Consider the following 17,850-nt stretch of genomic DNA (forward strand, 5'->3'; position numbering starts at 1 on the left):
AGAGAAGAGTGCTGTTATTATGTCAACGAATCAGGTCTTGTAAATACTAACATTCAAACTCTCAACAGAATAAAAACTGAGCTACAAAGTCTCAACACTCCAACCATACCAGGGCCATCCTTCTGGGTTTTGCCCATATTCCAACAAATGCTTCCATTCCTCATTCCTATACTAATACTGTGCCTTATGTTATGCTTCACTCCAATATTGATCAAATTCCCCTGAGCCAAGATTCAAGAAATAACTCGTGTCACCTTCAACCAAATGCTTCTTCATCCATACGTCCAGATACCAACCATAGACCCCGACCTTAACAATGCCCCTTAACAGCAGGAAGTAGCCAGACAGACCACAGCACCCCTTTATCACTATTATCAATAAAAGGTTGGACTGTTTGGACAAACGGAGACAAGATGGCGCACTTCCGGGTTCTTCATCACCAACTTTTCCCACACGCATGAAAATGTAGCCGGCGCCCAGGAAGGTGCAGATCAACCGGGCATGCGCCAGGTGACGTCAATCCGAAGAGACCAAGATTTACCTGGCTGCACCTACGGAACGCCCCCCGACACTCCCGTGTCCCACATATTGCCCTCCCACTCCTAGAAAAGCCGCTCCTGGCAGGCGCGCAGCGCGAACTTCCTCAGCCCCCACTCCTGTCGGGACTGCACTAGGAACCTCGCCCGAGAGCCCCACCGGGAGACTCCCTCGGCCTCCTTTGCCAGAGACCGACGGACCTCACCCTCCACACCTTCTTCCCTGAAGCTAGGTGACCAAAAAAATAAATTTGCAGTTTTGCTCCTAGCCTTGCCTACTCGCTGGTTCTTTAGTACTCACTCTGGTGGTCTTAGAAAAACAAATCACCTCTTAAGAAATATTTGCTCAAAAATGAATGAATGAATTAGGAAAAAACAAAAGGAACAAGGAGACAGTAGTGCAGGGAGCACACATGGTACCCTGCCGCAGCATTCAAGATAAATGTGACCATCTTACATTAGTATTACCTAGCTTTAAAAAGTACATTTGCATAAGGCAACTATAAATATCTTTGGTGATAGCCTGAGACACAGAAGTCAGGCAGGATCAAATGCTGCACAATATCGCACAGCGTGCTTGTGCTTCCACAGTATCAGAAATGCAGTGCTTGGACATTTGAACATGAATGCTGTCAGGTTAAAACTTCACTATGAAGTTCAACCATGTTGCTATAGAAAAACAAGATCTACTTTTGCTCCTACCATGTAGAATTTGGATTTTCTGTTTGATGTATTTAGCTATAATCGAAAACAGACTCAGACGAATAACTCATAATTACAGCAAGAGCACTGAAGATGAACTAAGAATGTACTATTTTGAATGCCAATGCATCTTTTATACTATCGTAAATTATTGTCAATTCTGCTTTTAAAGGAAAATGAGAGTACATTGCAGGTGATGACCACTTATTGAGAGACTGCAGATGGCATTAAATATTTCAGACTCACTGGCTTAAAATTTTATTCACTTTTGTTTACTCTTTCCCTTGGTGGAATTGGAATACAGGCTTAAAATTCCCTCTAATGCCAAACAGCTGCTACTTTGCTTTGTTTTATTTAAAATTGAATGTAGCTGCCCCAGATGCCCTGCCCATGTGGATCTGCGCAAGATGTCACTGAGCATCACCACCAAGCCCTGAAAAATTATATTATGCCTGTATATTAATGAGCCATGGAGTATTTGTGAAGGAAGAGGGAGAAGATAGGGGATTCACCTGTTTATTATACTACAGCACTAATATATGACTATCAGCACATTAAATTTTTACTCATATGGCTTTGGGTCAAATATTTAGAGTTAAGGCATCTTAGAAATTATCTGGGCAGATCCCCTTTATGATTAGAAAACTCAGCCCAGAGAATTTTAGTCATTTGCCAAAGTCACGTATCTTATCTGTGCCAAGACCTCGCCCTTCTCCCTTGACAATGCACCCAGCATTCAGTATCATGAAAGCACTTTTTTAATATTTGGGCTTTCACTCAGCTGTCACCATCTTAGCACACAATCAATACCTAGTGAACTCCCACTTGCTCTCTCTCCCTTTCTCAAAATCACTTTTTTCCCTCAGCCAGAAATTCTACTTTGATCTTGGTAACTGTTCTTTATATCATCCCAAACAACAGGCAGAAGCAACCTCAAAGGTAATTTTCACTCACATGAGTAATATGGACAGTTCCGTACCACGCACAAACTTCTCAATCTCAAAGAACTTGAGAAGTTTTAACATTATGAAGTAGTATCAGCTGAGAAAATGTGGCTATGAAATATATTAACTATTCTTTGAAGCCTCTTCCTGCCTTTCCTCAATCTCAATTTCTTCATGAAACCCAGTAGACATCCTGTTACTGACAAAGGCAGAATATTTGAATAGATAAAATTTAAAGACACTCCCTAGTCTATGGTAATAGAATACACATAGTAGTTAGGTCAAGCTAACTGTCGGAACAAAAAAGCCTCAAAATATATATTTTGTCTAATATAAAGAGGTTTATTTCTTGCTCACCTAATAGTACTGGGCAGTGAAGGAGGCAGTAAGCTGTCCTTTTTCTAAGTAGTTATTTGGAGATTACATTGATGGAGATGACAGAGGCTTTTCCATCTTCTATATGTAGCTTTCAAGATGCACCTGAAGTCATGGACACTCAGGTCATCTAGAAGGAAAAAGGGAGCATTGAGAAGCACATAGAAGTTTCAATGAGCCAGGCAAGCATGATGGTGGAGCATAACATTTTCATTCACAATCCATTGGCTAGAATTCAGTCACATGGCCTCAACTAACTGCAAAGGGATGCTGGGAAGCAAAATCTGGCTGAATTTCCAGGAAAAACAAGACATACCACTGGAGTGGCATAGAATCTATCTTAGCCCCTATGATATACCTAAATTATGTTTTTAAAACTCCCAGGATTCAATAAATAAATAATAGCTTTGATGAAATCTTATTTATGTACTCAAATTCTTCCATGATTAGATGATTAGAAAATCAGAGAGACATATTGCTCCTCTCAATCCGACTAAGGATTTCTAAGATTAAAGATGTAGCTAATGTCGTAATTTAATAAATAATAAATCCAAGCAATAAATCAAGTATTTGCAAAGAGCATTACAACCCATCAAGGCAAATATTGGTTTTGGCTGATTTTTTTTTTCATTAAAACTACACATCCACATATATCCAATGAGATTTTCAATCAAATTTTCTAGGAAGTTCAGCCTTAAAACTAAATATATTCAATTAGTCATTGGAACAATTTTATAGAAACTCCTTAGAAATTTCTACTTACTGAGCATTTTGCTCTTCATCAGACACAGACATATGGGGCATGATACTATTATGTCACACATATTGCAATGGGGAAAACAAGAAGATGAATAATTTGTTCTAGGTAAGTTTCAAACCCAGGCCCATCTAACTCCAAAGTACTGTGCTTTCCCCTGTGGTACACTTTCCCAGTTGGTCCTTTCAAATGTTTAGATAAGTTGCATGTTTTAGTTAAGACTCCCTCTCAGTATTAGGATATTCTCAATATGAGCTCAAAATGGTTTGCAGAAACTTAGAGTTAATAGCACTATCAAGACTTGACAGGACAAATCACCTGCCTCCATGTCCATCCACTGCTTACCAACAAGGGGAATTACTACAGCACAGAGAGAATCTTGATGTTATGCCTTTCCAGCCTCTGCTTTGAGAAATGCAGACTAGGAAGCAAGGATCAAGCCTGCTCAGAAACACAAGGTGAGGTATTATCCTAGCAACTCCCTAAAGCAATTGTATAGCACTGTTTGCCTAAGCCTTAAGTGCTGATGCCTGGCAGTGAACAATGCAAAGTTCAAAGGTTTGCTCATTATCGTAATGGGATATAAGCCTTTACTGTTGGCTGTAGAATAATGAAGATAATTCTTTTGGATTGTTCCTTCAATCTGTGTTTATTTAGGTTAAATACATGTGTTGAGTAGCTTTTTTTCTTTTTATCACTCTCTTTTTTAAACATTTTTTGAATTTTTTTCTGCGATTAATTTAAGGTAATATTCAACAATAATTAAGATAATATTTAAAATATCTTAAAATTAATTTTAAGATAATTTTAAGATAATTTTCCTAAGGGGCAGAAGGTTATGAATTGAGGTCCCCCCACAAGCCAGCACAAAACATCTAATCCTTTATCTTTCCATGGTCAATAAATAGCACATTACATTAGTATTTCTGTATTTGCCAATAATCAGAAACTTGTTAGCCTGACAAAGCCAGATTTATTTAAAACACACACACACACAACAAATATGTTCATAATATTGAAAAACATTGGCAGGAAACAAATGAGAACATATTGGAAAAAACAGAACATTTCTTTACCCTACATGAGAACTTGAGCTACAGCAGTGGTAATAAACTCACAAGACAAAATAAAATAAGAGTTTTCATCACTGCAGTTTTAAGGTTAATTTTTAAAGATAAATTTTCTTACCTCTTCTTGACATGCCTTGATACACTCAGACCTTAAGCCAAAACCCTATAAAGAAATTAATTTTTTAAGTCATTCTTGCCACATACTCATTCTAGAGGTGCACATTCCAAAAGTGCTAATGCCTCTGGTTTGGGACAACTGACCTAAAGAGAGAAACTGGGGGATTTAATCACAGTGTTCCTTGTGTCTTGGAATGTTTGGAGCCACTGTCAGCTCATAGGTCCTTCCTGAGCTGACAGCAAGGAGTCTGTTCAGAAACTGTTACCCACAAGTCTACAATGAAATAAGGAATTTGAGCACTAATCTAAAAGACTTCTTCTAATAATCCCCAGAGTTGGGGATTGAAGAATAAAAGGAGCAAAGATACAGTCTGTCCTTCACCTTACTCCTGAAGACTCCTGCAAGTGCTTGGGAAGCATTATAGTGGCCACACCTTCCTGAGTACCTTTATCCTAACCTGCCTAGGTTTATCTGATTCAATGGAGATATGAAGAATCTTTGTGTAATGGCCAAGTAACTCTCAAAAGAGGGATGGTCCAGAAGAAACAGTGGTTGTAACTTTCCTTCAGATTCACCTTTGCTTTGTGCCCTGAGGAAGAGGGCTTGCAGTCCCTGACTTACAGGGATATTTACCATCTCTTAGCTACTTTTTCATCTCGAGCACTCCCTCCCTTCATCAAGCTAGGTGGGTGATCTTACTCCCTCCCATGGTGCCATGGTTTGAATGTTTGTTCCCTCCAAAACTCATGTTGAAACTTAATCCCCAATGGAACAGAGTTGGGTGCCGTCTAGTAAGTGGTGTTTAGGTTATGAGGACTCCATCCTAATGCATGGATTTAATGTCACTATAAGGAGGGCTTCTAAGAGTGGGTTTGCTCTCTTCTGTTCCTCTGCCATGTGAGGAAAAACATTCCTTTTCTCCAGAGGATGCAGCATTCAAGGCACCATCTTGAAAGTGGAAACCAAGCCCTCACCAGACACCAAATGTGCTGGCACCTGGATCATGTACCTCTCATCCTCCAGCACTGTAAGAAATAAATTCCTATTTTAATGTTTATAAATTATCCAGTCTGTGGTATTCTGTTATAGCAGCACAAAATGAACTAACACACTTGGGAAACTGCACTACCCCACTGGAAAAAGGAGAATTCTCGGTAGCTTCTCGTGAGGCTTCAACACTAAAGTCCCCAGGCTTTATTGAGGTGTTGAGATGGTCAGTTGCAAACACAGGAAAGGAGGGAGAAGGGAAAAGGTGAAATCTGGTGCCAAGAGCAAAAGCAAAGATATTTCCACAATTCTGTTTCCTCCACCCTCTCAGGGAGAACTGCAACTGGTTTTCTCATTACTTTATCTAATAAACAAACACATGCCAAGGTAACCAAGAATTTTTCCCTGAGGATAATCAAATCTAATCGTTTGTGAAGAAAAGATATTTCTTCTATCAACATGTCTTGAGGTGCTGTCCTTTATGCAACAAGAATCTTAGTATTTCAGGACTAGATGTTTTTGGCCCTTCCCTGAGCCACCATAGTAATTGAGACTAGCTCTTTCTTTGCTATCTAGGAGAGATGTTATCAATTCTAATAAGATCTTTTTTTATTACAAAATTTTCTCACCAGTATCATAAACATGAGAGAGGGTATTTCTTCCTGCCACTAATGCAAAATGCCCTGCTTGATTATGCAGATAAAGACAAAGAAGAAAGAGACTCCAACTTATAAGACATTTGCTGCCTAGTAGTACTATATTGGCTACCTGTTGATTCATAATAAGTTACCCCAAAATGTAGTCATATAATACAAAAAATATTTATTATAATTGTACAATTTCTGCAGGTCAGGATCTGGCTACATGTTAGCTGACTGCCTCTGTACCAAGGTCTCACATGAGGTAGCATTCAAGCTGTCAAAAGGCTGAAGTCTCATCTGAAAGCTCAATTAGGGGGAATCTACTTCCTCACCACTCACCATGATCCCTTGCCATGTGAACCTCTCTATGTGACAACTTCCTTTCTCCAGAGCAAAAAATCCAAAAGAAAGTGAAAGTGAGTGCTCAATACAGGAGCCACAACATTTTTGTTAGCTAATGTCAGAAGTGACATCCCAAAACCTCTGTCATATACTGTTCTTTAGACTAGATCAATAAATCCAGCCCACATTCAAGGAGAGAGGATTGCAGTAAGTATACTAGGTGTAACAATAGAAGATGGGGATCACTGCAGGATGTCCTTCAGATTACCTACTACAAAGACACAATAAGACATGCAAAAACAACCAAGCAAGTTATCTTGCATGATAAATACAAGTTTTAAGGAGGGAGAAATCATTCCTGCTGGAAAAATGAGAAATGTTTCAGCCTCATGAGATAGGTTTTAAACTGAGTCTTAATAAATGGGCAGCACTGTAATAAATGGTGGTGATTGGAGGGTGTTTTAAGCTTGGAAAAAGCCATGAGCAAAGATAAAGAGACAAGAGAATGTAGAATGCTTAGGGAATGACAGTTATTTTGATTAACATGTGGGTCTAAGGAAATAAATGGTGGTCTTGATTTGTTAATTCTGTTTTTATAGGTATAAGATGAGCTCCTTACAATAAAAAGCAACAACATAATGGAAGAAAGTTGAACTCAGAACCCAGTGACATCCGAGCTCAAATACCAGCTTCTCCACTTAACTACTTTTGTCTCCATAGACAGATTATACAAATTCCCTGACCTTCCTTATCTGAGAAATTGTGAGAGTTCTGCCTTGCAGGGCAGGTGTGAGAATTAAAAGCATGGGACATACCTAGCATAGCCCTTGGCACATAGTGAACATTCATTTGTCACCTCCCTCTTAAAGAAAATAATTATCTTTTATTCTCTGTATCCCTTCTATTATCTCCCACACAATAGTACCTCAATAAACATTTGTTTAATAAATAAATAGCTCCACTTCTCAGTCAAGTGGTGAGTTTCATCACTATATTGTTCTTCTTTGGCCTTCCATTTCCTGCTAAAATAACAATGCATATTTTATCTACCTGACCAAGAAGGAGTGGGGGTTAATTAGATTAATGAGTGACATTCAAATAAGTGACCTGTATAAATTTGTGCTATCATTTGCTCATGCTGAAAAATGATAGATAATAATTTTTTAAATTTAACTTTATTTTACATTCCAGGTTACACATGCAGGATGTGCAGGTTTGTTACATAGGTAAATGTGTGTCATAGTGGTTTGCTGCACCTATCGACCCATCACCTAAGTATTAAGCCCAGCATGCATTAGCTATTTTTCTTGATGCTCTCCCTCCTCCCACCACCCTCCCAACAGGCCCCAGTGAATGCTGTTCCCCTCCCTGTGTATATGTATTCTCATTATTCAGCTCCCACTTATGAGGAAGAACATGAGGTGTTTGGTTTTCTGTTCCTGCTTTAGTTTGCTGAGGGTAACAGCTTCCAGCTCCATCCATGTCCCTGCAAAGGACATGATCTCATCCTTTTGTATGGTTGCATAGTATTCCATGATGTATATGTACCACATTTTTTTAGTAAGAAGTGCCCTTTGCCCTCTGACATGATTCTGAAACCTCCCAGCCATGTGGAACTGTAAGTCCAATTAAATCTCTTTTTCTTCCCAGTCTCAGGTATGTCTTTATCAGCAGCATGAATAGACTAATACATATGCTGAGCTTCTTTTCATATGTTTCTTGGATGCATAAATGTCTTCTTTTGAGAAGTGTCTGTTCATTTCCTTTGCCCACTTTTTAATGGAGTTGTTTGCTATTTTCTTGTAAATTTGTTTAAATTCCTCATAGATTCCAGATAGTAGAACTTTGCCAGATAAATGGGTGGCAAAAATGTTCTCCCATTCTGTAGGTTATCTGTTCTACCTGATGATAGCTTCTTTTGCTGTGCAGAAGCTCTTTAGATCCCATTTGTCAATTTTTGCTTTCATTGCAATTGCTTTTGATGTCTTGGTCATGAAATTTTTGCCCATGCCTATGTCCTAAATGGTACATGTATCTTCATTTTATTTTGTCAGGTTTGTCAAAATTGGGTGGTAGTAGATGTGCAGTCTTATTTCTATGTTTTCTATTCTGTTCCATTGGTCTATGTGTCTGTTTTTGTACCAGTACCATGCTGTTTTGGTTACTGTAACCTCGTAGTATAGTTTGCAGTCAGATAGTGTGATGCCTCCAGCTTTGTTCTTTTTGCTTGGGATTATCTTGGCTATATGTGCTCTTTTTTGGTTCCACGTAAATTTTAAAATAGTTTTTTCTAATTCCGTAAAGAGTGCCAATGGTTTTTTTATGGGAAAAGCATTAAATCTGTAAGTTACTTTGGGCAGTGTGGCCATTCTCACGATATTGAGTCTTCCTATCATAAGCATGGAATGTTTTCCATTTGTTTGTGTCCTCTCTGATTTCCTCGAACAGTGGTTTGCAATTCTCCTTGAAGAGGTCCTTCACTCCTCTTGTTAGTTTTATTCCTAGGTATTTTGTTCTCTTTGTAGGAATTGTGAATGAGAGTTCATAAATGATTTGGCTATCTGCTTGTCTGTTTTTGGTGCATAGGAATGCTTATGGTTTTTGCACATTGATTTTGTATCCTGAGACTTTGCTGAAATTGTTTATCGGCTTAAGAAGCTTTGGGGCTGAGGCAATAGATAGAGAATCAGATCATCTGCAAACAAAGTCAATTTGACTTCCACTGTTCCTATTCGAATACTCATTGTTTCTTTCTCTTGCCTGATTGTCGTGGTCAGAACTTCCAATACTATGTTGAATAGGAGTGGTGAGAGAAGACACCCTTGTCTTGTGCCAGTTTTCAAGGGGAATGCTTTCAGCTTTTGCCTGTTCACTATGATATTGGCTATGGGTTTGTCATGAAAGGCTATTATTATTTTGAGGCCTGTTCCTTCAATAGGCAGGTAGTAATTAAGTAGATTCCTAGGGCAACTCATTTACTATTTATGTATATATTAATACTCTCACTTCAGTCATCAGGTAGATTACAAAAATAAAAGTAATCCTTCAAGACTTCCCAAATGATATATAAGTCAGCAGTAAGCAAAAAGGAGTATCAATAAAGGTAAGGAGAGGTAGCACACATAAATACAGCCCATAGGATCCCACATTATTAGGAACATTCCAGTTATAAAAATGTCTTCTATTGTACCTAATTTTTATCTCTTCTCTGTTCTCTTCCTCTTACATCATTCATTGTTTTTTCTTCCATTTTCGGCCTTTTCTTCCTCTTCTATTTCACTTTGCTTACCCATTGTTTTCTTCTTTCTCAAAGCTCCTCCTGATATGGTTTGGCTCAGTGTCCCACCAAAATCTCATCATGAACTGTACTCCCATAATTCCCATGTGTTGTGGGAGGGACCTATTGGGAGATAATTTGAATCATGGGGGCAATTCCTCCCATACTGTTCTCGTGGTAGTGGATAAGTCTCACAAGATCTGATGGTTTTGTCAGGGGTTTCCACTTTTGCATCTTCCTCATTTTCTCTTTCCACCACCATATAAGAAGTGTCTTTCACCTCCTGCCATGATTCTGAGGCCTCCCCAGCCATGTGGAACTGTAAGTTCAATTAAACCTCCTTTTCTTTCCAGTCTCAGGTATGTCTTTATCAGTACCATGAAAATGGACTAGTACACCTCCCTTTCTCACAAAAATCTATTGCTTCTATTCTGCTTATACTCAGCCTAATATTATCCTTGCTATCAGCAGAAGGGACAAAAAGTGATTATTTTTTCAAATCAATTAAAGACAATAAAGATATTGGCTAACCTAGATCTAACATTTACTGCATGGCCAATCCAAGTCAGGTAAATTCTTACCTGATATACTTACTGTCAACTAATAAAAGAATGAAAACTCACAAAACCTGGGTACTGTCCCAAAATATCCACCAATCTCTTGACTTCTGGGACCACTTTGAATGAGGAACTGTCTGAGACTTTGTCTTGTACCCAGGAAAAGTTCACTTTGTCAAAGTAAACAGGAACTCTGTAAAAATCATCTGAGATGCTGAGAGTTATTTGAAGCAGGAGGCACCATTATTTATAATTATCAAGGTTTTAAAAATTGTCTTGGGTCCTGAGAAAGCAAGAGAGTCAGACTATCAACCATGAGAATTTTGCTCTGGCACTACCACATGAAGAGTGTTTCTGCAAAAGTACATGGTTACAGATGGAGAAGATGTGGTGGGGATTTTATCTATTCACCAAAATACTTTGTCTTTTTCTGGAACACAGCTGAACTAAATTTCTCACCTTCTGTTGAAAACATTACTTTTTTGGGGGAAAAAACAGCTTCATTGAGGTATACTTGGCATACAGAAATATTTAATTACACAATTTGATGAGCTTGGACACATGAATATATTCATGAAACCACCACCCCAATCAAGTTAAGAGATACATCCATCATTCCCAAATTTTCTTTATGTTCCTTTGTGGTTTGAGTTTTTTTGTTGTTTTTTTTGTTTGTATTTTGTGTTTTTATATCAGACATTTCTCAAAAGAAGATATTCATACAGACAACAGACACATGAAAAAATGCTCATCGTCACTCGCCATCAGAGAAATGCAAATCAAAACCACAATGAGATACCATCTCACACCAGTTAGAATGGCAATCATTAAGAAGTCAGGAAACAACAGGTGTTGGAGAGGATGTGGAGAAATAGGAACACTTTTACACTGTTGGTGGGATTGTAAACTAGTTCAACCATTATGGAAAACAGTATGGCAATTCCTCAAGGATCTAGAACTAGATGTACCATATGACCCAGCCATCCCACTACTGGGTATATACCCAAAGGATTATAAATTATTCTACTACAAAGACACATGCACACGTATGTTTATTGCGGCACTATTCACAATAGCAAAGACTTGGAATCAACCCAAATGTCCATCTGTGACAGACTGGATTAAGAAAATGTGGCACATATACACCATGGAATACTATGCAGCCATAAAAAAGGATGAGTTTGCGTCCTTTGTAGGGACATGGATGCAGCTGGAAACCATCATTCTTAGCAAACTATCACAAGAACAGAAAACCAAACACCGCATGTTCTCACTCATAGGTGGGAACTGAACAATGAGATCACTTGGACTCGGGAAGGGGAACATCACACACTGGGGCCTATCATGGGGAGGGGGGAGGAGGGAGGGATTGCATTGGGGAGTTATACATGATATAAATGATGAATTGATGGGTGCTGACGAGTTGATGGGTGCAGCACACCAACATGGCACAAGTATACATATGTAACAAACCTGCACGTTATGCACATGTACCCTAGAACTTAAAGTATAATAAAAAAAATAAAAAAATAAAATAAAAAAAAAAAAAGAACACTTAACGTGAGATATATTCTCTCAATAAATGTCAGTCAATAGATAATGGATATGATAATGTGATATATACATATAGTGCCATATTATTCAATCTTTAAAAAGTAAAACCATCCTGCCATTTGTGAGAACATAAATAATATTGCATTAAGTGAAATAAACCAGTCAAATATGAGCAAATATAGTTTGATTCCACTTATATTAGGTACCTAAATAATCAAACGCATAAAAGCAAAGAATAGATCTATGGTTGTCAGGGGTTGAGATGAGGGAGAAAAGGGGACTTATTGTTCAATTCCTATAAAGTTACAGTTATGCAAGATGACTTAGTTCTAGAGATCTGCTATGCAGCATATTGCCTCTATTCAACAATATTATAGTATGTACTTGAAGACTAATTTTGGTTGACAGAATTGTAGCCAACACCACTGCTGGGATGATGTCATTGGAATGTAGGAGATATATATATTTATGAGGAGAAATTTCCTTAAACAATTATGAAAACTGAGTAGTTCTATGATTTGCTGTTTGCAAGCTGAAAAGCCAGGAAAGCCAGTAGTAGAGTCAGTCTTAGTCTGAGGCCTGAAAACCAGGGGAGCCAATGTATAAATCTCAGTTCAAGGGCAGGAAGAGATGAGATGAGACATCCCAACTCAGTCACTGAGGTAGAAAAATAAAGGGGAGAAATCCTCCTTTATCCATCTTTTATTCTATTCAGTTCGTCCATGAATTGGACAATGTTCACCCACACTGGAGATGGCAATCTACATTACTGAGTCCACAGAATCAAATGTTGATCTCATCCAGTAAAACCCTCACATAAACACTCAGAAATAGTGTCTAATGTGGTTACCCTGTGATTCAGTCAAGTTGACACATAAAATTCATTATCAGAGAGAGAGATGGAGCAAGATGACAGAGTAGGACTCTCTAGGAATCATCCCCCAACCAAAACATACATTTCAACAACTATCAGTGCAAAAACATACCTCCACAAGAACAGAGGAAACCAGGTGAAAGATCATACTACCTGGTTGTAGCACCATAGAAAAAAGATACACTGAAGACAGTAGGAAAGACAGTTTAGTATTACCCAGCTCTTTTCTCCTCCAATCTCAGGCAGAACACAGCAGAGAGAGAGATATCATCCATTTACAGGAAAGAAAATGAAGTGAGCATAGGACTTTGCCTTAAACCCCAACATTGGGCCTGCCACAAAGAACCCAGCATAGGAAAGACTATAATGCCATCATATTTAAGGCTGGTACCTATGGACTGAGCCTCTAGACTCAGGCTTCAGGATTGCTTTACAATGTCCCACTTACTCCATTGCCTGGATGATGTCAACAGCCCCAGGTTCTGACAGCCCTGATCAGCAGGCAGTCTTCAGTGGCCTCAAGCTTCTGGCTCACCCCAGTCCTGCACCTGCCATAATGGGTCCATGTTTCTGGCAACACCACACTGGTCACAGCTGCCCCAGGCTTCTAGTCAGTCAACACTACACCTACCACAGAACTTTTCCAGTCAAAACCAGTCTGTGAAAACTGAAATAAGTACCCACTGCTTCACATGCACAGATATCAATGCACAACCACAAGGCTCAAGAGCAATCAGAGTAGGATGACATCACCAAATGAATGCAATATTTGCTGCTGACTGACAATAAAGAAATAAAGATGTATAGACTGCTTAACAAAGAATCAAAATAACTTTATAAGGAAGCTTGATGAACTTCAAGAAAATACAGAGAAACAATTTGATGATGTGAGAAAACAATATTTGACTTACATTTTGATGGAGATATTTAAATATTTTTCAAAAAATCAAACTGAAAATACAGAGCTGAAAATACAGTGAATGAAATAAACAGTGCAACAGAGAGCATCAATAATAGAACTGATCAGACAGAAGAAAAATCTGTGACCTAAAAGACATTTATTTTAAAATATACAATCTTAGGAGAAAAAAAGAATGAAAAGAAATGAAGAAAGCTTATGAGATTTATGAGTCAATATCAAAAGAGCAAATTTTTAAGTCATGGGAATTTAAGAAAGGGAAGAAACAAATAAAGGGTTAGACAGCTTATTTATAGAAATAGTAGCAGAAAACTTTTCAAACTTGGAGAAAGAAGTAAATATCCAGGTACAGGTAGGTCAAAAGTCTTTAATTAGATTCAATCAATACACCAAGATATATTGTAATCAAACCATCAAAAATTAAAGACGAAGAGAGGATACTGAAAGCAGCAAAACAAAAGAAGCAAATAGCTTATAAGAAGTTCTAATACAGCTTGCAGCAAGCTTCTTAGCAGAAACCTTATAGGCCAGGATAAAGTGTGCTGATGTACTCAAAATTATGAAGGATTTGAAAAAAAAACTAGCAACCAAGAACAGTGTACTTATAAGGCTCTTCTTCAGAAATGAAAGACAGATGAAGACTTTCCCAGACAAACAAAAGCTGAGGAAGTTCATTACCAATTGACCTGTCTTGCAAGAAATGTTCAAGAGAGTTCTTCAAGCTGAAAGAAAAGGATACTAATAAGTAATACAAAAAGATCTGAAAGTATAAACTCACTGGTAAAAGTAAACACTCAATCAAATGTCAAAATACACCTAAAAATGTAATGGTGGTATGTAAATTCCTTGTATCTTTAGTTTGAAAGTTAAAAAACAAAGCCATAAATAATAATAATAATACCTACAAGAATTTCTTAAGGGTTATTCAATATAAAAGGATGTAAATTTTGAAAATGTGAGTGGGAAATGGTGTCAAAGTATAGAGCTTTTTTGTGTGTGATGGAAGTTATGTTCGTGTCAGCTTAAAATATCATATTACATCTATAAGATGGTTTTGTAAGTCTCATGATAACCAAAAGTTAAACATAATAGATAGGCAAAAACATTAAATTCAAAGAAACAAAACATACCACTAGAGAATATTACTTAGCCAAAAAATAATACAGTCAAAGAGGAAGAAAGAAGCAAAGATCTACTAAACAATTAGAACACAATAGATGACATTGTGGCAAGTTCTTACTTATCAAGAATTACTTTGAATGTAATGGATTAAAACCCTCAACTAAAACACAGAATAGCTGATGAGTTGAAAAAAAGACACAATTATATGCTGCTTACAAGAGACAAGAGACTTACCTTCCCCTATAAGAACACATACAAACTGAAAGTGAAGAGATGGAAAAAGATGTTCCGTGCATATGAGAACCAAAAGAGAATAAATTTAGCTATACTTACATGAGATAAAACAAACTTTAAGTCAAGACTGTAAAAAGAAGGTCATTATATAACAAGAAGAGTCAATTCAGCAAGAGGATATAACAATTATAAATATATATGCACCTGACATGACATCAGGGTTTCTAAACTCACAATGCAAATATTTATAGATCTAAAGGAAAAAGATAGACTGCAATACAATAATAGTAAAAAACTTCAACTTCCCACTTTCAGTAATGTGCAGATCATCCGGATGGAAAATCCGTAAGAAAATGTTGAAATAAATTACATTCTAGATCAAATGGACCTAACATACATACACAGAATATTCCATCCAACAGCAGCAGAATACATAATCTTCTCAAGTGCATACAGAACATTCTCCAGGATAGATTATATGTAAAGCCAAAAACAAACCTTAACAAATTTAAGAAGATTGAAATTATATCAAGTATTTTTTCAGAACACAATAATATAAAACTAGAATTAAATAACAGGAGGAACTTCAGAAAATTATCAAATATGTGGAAATTAAACAGCACACCCTCTGAACAACCAATGGGTGAATAAAAAAATTAAAAGAGAAAAGAAAAAACTTCTTGAGATGAACAAAAATGGAAACACAATGTACCAAAACCCATGAGATACAACAACAATAGTACTAAGCAAAAAGTTTATAGACATAAATGCCTACATAATAAAGAAAATCTCAAATAAACAATTTAATATTGTACTTCAAGGAGCTAGGAAAACAAAACAAACTAAACCCAAACTTAAGGAGGAAGAAAACAATAAAGATCAGAATGGAAATAAATAAAATTGAAACTAGAAAAACAATTTTTAAAATCAACAAAACTAAGAATTGTTTTTTAGAAAAGAAATACAATCAACAAACCTTTTAGATAGGCTGAGAAATAGAGAAAACTCAAATAAATAAAATCATAAATAAAAAGTAGACATTACAATTGACACAATAGAAATACAAAGGATCATAAGAGACTATTATGAAAACGTGTATATCAACAAATGAGATAACTTATAAGAAATAGACACATTCTGAAGCATACAAAATATCAAGACTCAGTTATGAAAAAGTAAAAAACCTTAACACACCAATAACAAGTAAAGCAATTAAATCAGTAATCAAAACTCTCCCATCAAAGAAAAGCCCAGGAACTGGTGGCTTCACTGATGAATTCTATCAAATTTAATGAAGAACTGATACTAATTATTCTCAAACTCTTCCAAAAAACTGAAGAAGAAAAACTATGTCCATATTTATTTTACAAGAACAGCATAACCCTGGTACCAAAGCCAAAGACACTACAAAAAATCTACAGACTAATACCGCTGATTAATATAGCTGCAATAATCCTCAATAAAGTGTTAGCAAACCAAATTTAACATAATATTAAATATATCATTTACCATCATCAATTGAGATTCATCCCAGGGATACAAGGATGGTTCAACACATGTAAATCAATAAATGTGATACATTATATTAACAGAATGATGTATAAAACCAAATGAATATCTCAATATCTGCAGAAAAAGCATTTGACAAAATTCTGGTCAGGCACAATGGCTCACACCTGTAATCCCAGTACTTTGGGAGGCCAAGGCGGGCAGATTACCTGAGGTCAGGAGTTCAAGACCAGCCTGGCCAACGTGGTGACAACCCATCTCTGCTAAAAATACAAAAAATTCGCTGGGCATGATGGTGGGCTCCTATAATCCCAACTACTGAAGAGGCTGAGGCAGGAGAATCACTTGAACCTGAGAGGTGGAGGTTGCAGTGAGCCAAGATCAAGCCACTGCACTCCAGTGTCGTGACAGAGCAAGACTCCATCTCAAAAAAAAATTTACAAAATTCAACTTTCTTTCATGATTAAAAATCTCTCAGCAAATTAGGTATAGAAATAATGTACCTCAGGAGGAGAAGCAAGATGGCCAAATAGGAACAGCTCCAGTCTCCAGCTACCAGCAGGAGTGACACAGAAGATAGGTGATTTCTGCATTTTCAACTGAGGTACTGGGTTCATCTCACTAGGGAGTGCCAGACAATCGGTGTTGGTCAGCTGCTGCAGCCCGACCAGCGAGAGCTGAAGCAGGGCGAGGCATCGTCTCACCTGGGAAGCGCAAGGGGAAGGGAATCCCTTTTCCTAGCCAGGGGAACTGAGACACACAACACTTGGAAAATCGGGTAACCCCCACCTCAATACTGCGCTTTACCAAGGGTCTTAGCAAACGGGCACATCAGGGGATTATATCCCACACCTGGCTGGGAGGGTCCCAGGCCCATGGAGCCTCCCTCATTGTTAGCACAGCAGTCTGCGATCTAACGGCAAGGCAGCAGCGAGGCTGGGGGAGGGGCGCCCGCCATTGCTGAGGCTTAAGTAGGTGAACAAAGCCGCGGGGAAGCTCATACTGGGTGGAGCTCACAGCAGCTCAAGGAGACCTGCCTGTCTCTGTAGACTCCATCTCTGGGGACAGAGCACAGCTAAACAACAACAAAAACAACAACAACAACAACAAAAAGCAGCAGAAACCTCTGCAGATGCAAACGACTCTGTCTGACAGCTTTGAAGAGAGCAGTGGATCTCCCAACACGGAAGTTGAGATCTGAGAATGGACAGACTGCCTGCTCAAGTGGGTCCCTGACCCCTGAGTAGCCTAACTGGGAGACATCCCCCACTAGGGGCAGTCTGACACCCCACACCTCACAGGGTGGAGTACACCCCTGAGAGGAAGCTTCCA

The sequence above is a fragment of the Rhinopithecus bieti genome, unplaced genomic scaffold (assembly GCF_001698545.2).
Source record: "Rhinopithecus bieti isolate Rb0 unplaced genomic scaffold, ASM169854v2 scaffold_31527, whole genome shotgun sequence".
NCBI classification, from domain to species: domain Eukaryota; kingdom Metazoa; phylum Chordata; class Mammalia; order Primates; family Cercopithecidae; genus Rhinopithecus; species Rhinopithecus bieti.